This window comes from Mytilus galloprovincialis, chromosome 8, assembly GCF_965363235.1.
Source record: "Mytilus galloprovincialis chromosome 8, xbMytGall1.hap1.1, whole genome shotgun sequence".
NCBI lineage: Eukaryota > Metazoa > Mollusca > Bivalvia > Mytilida > Mytilidae > Mytilus > Mytilus galloprovincialis.
In genome coordinates this window covers 11102447-11108446 of record NC_134845.1, presented here as the reverse complement: position 1 = coordinate 11108446, position 6000 = coordinate 11102447, and the positions used below count along the sequence as shown (strand labels likewise).

At 29.1% G+C, this 6000-nt stretch overlaps 1 protein-coding gene across 1 annotated transcript in view; it reads left to right on the top strand.

The window, feature by feature from the left end:
* Positions 1–255: 255 nt before the first annotated feature.
* Positions 256–6000, top strand: part of LOC143085068 (uncharacterized) — a 31170-nt gene continuing 25425 nt past the window's right edge. The window contains exon 1 of the mRNA XM_076261232.1: positions 256–355. The gene's annotated coding sequence lies outside the window, so the exon portion shown is untranslated. The remainder of the gene's footprint in view (positions 356–6000) is intronic.

Genomic DNA, 6000 nt, shown 5'->3' with positions numbered 1-6000 from the left:
GATTAAAAAATTTAGATGGACAATGTACATTCAATTTCAATCATTGTTATGATTGTAGATATATGCGATCTACGTTTTAACTTATGTTAATAGGGTAAATACAATATAATTTTAACTCATAATTGAAGCAGGAATTAAACGAAAATCAACATTTTACATTTAAAATAGAAAACGAAACACTATAGGAAACTAAATTTGCAATTTCAAAAAACCATCTAACACTCAAAGTATTTTATCAATTTGACCTGACAATTTCTATTTTGATAAGTCACTATTAACCCGGAAGTGTAATTCATTATGCATTCAATTTTCTGAAAATCGTTAACTACTGTCAGATTCTAAATGGCAACACAACGTAAGTAGATATAATAATAAGATATATATGTTTAAAATATAAGATGTATATGCAAGTTTTATTATTATTTTGCACTATATATCTATATATTTTCTCCTCCTAATTATAGATAGCACTATTAAATAATTTTACTTTCGATTTTGATTTCGTACCGATTCTTATCCAACCCTGAACGAATTTCCTGTAAATTATCTTTATTTTTGAAAAATCATAATATGTAATTTGTTATTAATCAATAATAATATATGGTATACTTTATTTGGAAACACTGAGGCCGTGTTCCCATTGACCTAAGGGACGGTGCAATATTTATCAAGCAGGGGGGACCGGTGCAAATCCCAAAACCTGTTTGGAAAAAAGTATTGTCCCATGCTGATGTGATAGGCAAACAAGTTATGTCCCATGCTGATGTGATAGGCAAACAAGTTATGTCCCATGACCTCTATTCATTAAAAAAGTATGTGTCCCATGAATATCATGAATATATTGAGTGAATAAAAACACAATCTGTACCTTAAATAACGTAAAGCAACAATATTTATTGGGATATAAATGTTTTTGACAATCATTTTAACATTCTGGACTAGTCTTGACCTTCAAATTTAGTTTTGACTGGTGTAAATCAGCCCATCTAACTAAATTAAATATTGATCTTACAAAATTCATGCTTATTAGGTAGTTTGATTTATTGCTGTGAAATGAAAGAATTTAATTTTACAATAGGTAAAAATAAAAATTATTATATAAATTCAGATAGGCATCTTTAATTTTTTTTATAACTTGTTCAAATCAACTTGGATTTTCATCAAACTATGTAGCTATCTTAGATATATATTAAGCTTACTGAATCCCATGTCATTTAGTTTTTTGTTGTATTGCTGTAAAATTTAAGAATTAAAGTAATCTTGGTAAAAAAAAAGCTTGGATTTGCAATTAAGATAGGCATCTTTAATTTTTTTAATAACTTTTTCAAATCAACTTGGATTTGCATCAAACTATGCAGCTATCTTAGAGATATATTAAGCTTACTGAATCTTAGGTCATTTTGTTTTTTGATGTATTGCTGTCAAATTTAAGAATTAGATAAATCTAGGTAAAAAAGCTAGAATTTGCAGTTCGAACAAAATAGAGATAGTACACTTTATAATTTAATTGTTGAATTTGACAGCAATACAACAAAAAACAAAAATGACCTGGGATTCAGTAAGCTTAATATATATCAAAGATAGGCTGTATAGTTTGATGAAAATCCAAATTGATTTGAAAAAGTTATTAAAATATTTAAAGTGTACTATCTCTATTTTGTTCGAAATGCAAATTCTAGCTTTTTTACCTAGATTAATTTAATTCTTGAATTTGACAGCAATACAACAAAAAACAAAATGACCTGGGATTCAGTAAGCTTAATATATATCTAAGATAGCTGCTTAGTTTGATGATAATCCAAGTTGATTTGAAAAAGTTATTAAAAAAATTAAAGTGTACTATCTCTATTTTGTTCGAACTGCAAATTCTACCTTTTTTTACCTAGATTAATTTAATTGTTAAATTTGACAGCAATACAACAAAAACAAAATGACCTGGGATTCAGTAAGCTTAATATATATCTAAGATAGCTTCATAGTTTGATGAAAATCCAAGTTGTTTTGAAAAAGTTATTAAAAAAATTAAAGTATACTATCTCTATTTTGTCTGAATTGCAAATCCTAGCTTTTTTTACCAAGATTACTGTAATTCTTAAATTTTACAGCAATACAACAAAAAACTAAATGACATGGGATTCAGTAAGCTTAATATATATCTAAGATAGCTGCATAGTTTGATGAAAATCCAAGTTGATTTGAAAAAGTTATTAAAATAATTAAAGTGTACTATCTCTATTATGTGCGAAATGCAAATTCTAGCTTTTTTGACCTAGATTGATTTAATTCTTGAATTTGACAGCAATACAACAAAAAACAAAATGACCTGGGATTCAGTAAGCTTAATATATATCTAAGATAGCTACATAGTTTGATGAAAATCCAAGTTGATTTGAAAAAGTTATAAAAAAAATTAAAGATGCCTATCTGAATTTATATAATAATTTTTATTTTTACCTATTATAAAATTAAATTCTTTCATTTCTCAGCAATAAACAAACTACCTTATAAGCTTGAATTTTGTAAGATCAATATTTAATTTAGTTAGATGGGCTGATTTACACCAGTCAAAACTAAAATTGTTTCTCATATTCTGTTTCTGTTTGAATGTTTACTGTGTGTATTTTTGGGCTAATTAAAATAAAATGTTTACTACTTAAGCATTTGAAAAAAGTGTATGTCCCATGCATTAAGATAATGAAAAATCATCAGGTCCCACTACTTTGCACGTTGAAAAAAGTACATGTCCCCTTACCATTTGCACCGGTCCCCCCTGCTTCATAAATAATGCACCGCCCCTAAACTCGCTGTTGTGTCAGTGTAATTCACACGTAAACTAAACATAATTACGTTCCCATTGATCAAACTCATGTAGTTTAAATCATCTTTTGTCTACATGCAGTTCATAGTAATTGTAAGCCTTGTGTGGGTTACGTGTACACAAAACAAGGTGTTTCGAACATGGAATTTACCACTATATACAAAGAAGAAAGTTTTTTTTAATAAAATTGATTTTCATAAAACTTGTTTACAATGTTCTTTAACGATTCTTTTGTCTGAACGGGGCTAAGATGACAATTTTATTTTCACTCAAAAATCCTGTTGCCTTTTTTTCTTATTTGCATCCAAACTGAATCCCCCTCCCCTGTAAAAATCAAATGATAGCTCCTTTAGTATCTTTACAGTACTGCAAATCATCAAATGGCTTTCGAAACTGCTACAAAAGTTGTCCGAGAAATTATTTTCGATTCCATGTAATGAGCATTTAAATGACCTAAAGTTTACAAGTGTGAACAAATCTCATGTACAGGTTATTAAAGCAGGTGTATAGTGGTGAACAAATTTGATGTGAAACCAATGCACATTACATTAAGGTTCATGTGGACCCTTTGTCTAAAATGGCTGATATTTTACCTAAAAATTTACTCTGAGTACAGACAAACCTGTGTATCTGAAAAAGGTTTAAAGCATAGCATGCCCTAGATAAATACATTTCAAATATGTTTTATATTTTAGAAAAATAAAAACTTAACTGGATTTTGCGGTACACTTTTTTCATTCCTCCAGAAGGTGTCAAAACAAACTATGTTGGAAAAGAGGTTTGCGAACTTCCCCACAGGTAATAGTTGAAGTGAGCTGTTTTGATTGTTATGGACAATAGATGAACAATAGATACCTGTCGATAATTGGTGATTTAAACTGTGTACCTGAGTGGACCATATCAAGTAAAACTCATCTGTTTGTTAATTTTATCATCTTCTGCAGTGACAAAAAAAAGTGCACTGCAAAATCTAGTTAAGGTTTTTAATTTTCTAAATCATACAATGTATTTGAAAATTATTTATCTAGGGCATGCTACGCCTTAAATATTTTCCAGATGCACAGGTTTGTCTGTACTCAGAGTAAAATTATGTCTATGAGCTGATAAACAAAACGACGACAGCCAATCAGAAGACGCGTTACATCCCAAATTAAATTATTCCAAAATACAGAATAAAGCTATTTTCATACACGTAACAAAGGAAATGTCGACGGAAATGCATACATGGAATCTATATATCCTTAGATATACAGACTCTTTACAAAAATTATTGTTATTGCATTGAAAACAACATTTTAGGACTAAATTCATTTCTTCATGTCCGGGCTTTTTCGAGAGCAGTCAGGGCTATTTCGATTGCGTCCTTGTTTTATCGAGTGATTATACATATTTCGTATAGCTAAAAATGTTATGTGTTAGTGTATTTACGTTTAAAAACTGTAAAATAAAGGTTCAAATTTTAAAATTGCTTTCAAGGCACATGGTGTATTAACACTTGCATTTTAAAAAACAAGTATCGTTAATTTTTATATATTCTTTTTCTAACATCTTATAAATTTCATGTACAGTATATATTCGTGATGTCTATAATCTAATGTCAGCATAGACAATTCTGATTGAGACGTACATACATATATTGTGTAAAGTGAGATATATGTTTGTTTTTAAAAGAGTATACATTCGAAATATTTCCTTAACTATTTGTCTTGCATCTTGTATTATTTATTTTATTGTTTAAGAAATGGAAACCGAAAATGTTTAAATGCTACTACTGTGAGGAGGTGTCTGATTATGGATATGTAATAATTAGTCATACATCAACTAAACACCATGATAACTTCCTTTCAATAAAAGAAAAGTGCCTAAAAATGAAAAATATGGATATCAATCAAGACATTACAATACTGTTCCTGATGTCGTTCAAGGCACTGGACAATCTAGCTGATGAAAGCATATAATATACATATTTTGTATTTTTCTATCATTTCTAAAGGATCATATTTAGCTAATAAACTACTCATTCCATTGTTGATTATATATGAAATTTTATTCAAACTTATTTTCAACGGCAATAAAAATGGGGTGGAATAAGTGTATGTGTTTTTAAAAAAACATTATTGAGGGATTTTTTTTATGGAGGTGGCGGCAGGTCTCTTAGAATATCTTTAAGTAGAATATCTTTTATTACATAGCATTTTTCTGATTCTTCACTTCTGTCTATAATGTTTCCTACTCCTTTTTTTTTTAAATCTCCGGGGTTTACCACTGGAAATGCTATTAACTGTAAAATCAAAAGTAGCATGAAATGAAGTTAAAATGATTATGAGTTCCCTGCACTATGCTCTAAACACCGTTTTGTTAAGTATCAAGTAATTTCTAAATGAACACTGGAAAGAAGTTGTAGAACGCTCTCCGAACAGAAAATTTGCATTAAATTAAATGAAGCTTCATTTTTATAACGTTGTAATATGTTTTTGATGATTTATTTGAAATATACATATTGGCCTTCACTTGATTACAGTTATAAACTAGAAAAAGTCATTTTTTAAAGTTTAGAAAACCTTTTTTCTTATTCAATTTTTCTGTAAAAACCCCGGACCATTTGTTTAAAAACCCGGACGATTTCACAACTGTGCTCTCGAAAAAACTCGGACAATAACAAACACTGAATTTTTTGGTTAAATACAAGGAATTGTGCTTCTTTGTTGATCAAAACATGTTTAGTATTCAATATAAGATGGGTAGAAATGTAAAAACTATTATAATTACGAAATAGAGTTAATTGAACTTATCGCATGTTTTATCACTCGAAAAAGCCCGAACACACGGGTAGTAAGGTCGTCATATCGAGGGGCGTTTAGTACAGTGATTTTGTCATAGTTTGGTTAAGGTAGACATGGTTGTGTTAAGAGTTTTTATTGACAATCATTGACAAAATATAAACATTCGGACTTTTCGCTAAAATAACCTCTGAATGTAAAATCAAGCGGGTAAGTGTCTTTGTTTACTGCTTATATGTTAGTACATTAAAGTTTTCATCATATAGTTATAATTTGACACAGAATAATGCTTGCGTATGTCAAAATTTATAAGTTGTTGTTCGTTACTAATGCATAAAGTACAGTTATTTTTTTACTGTCTGTTTTATCCCATATTTCGTTATGGTATATATCTGCCGTCAA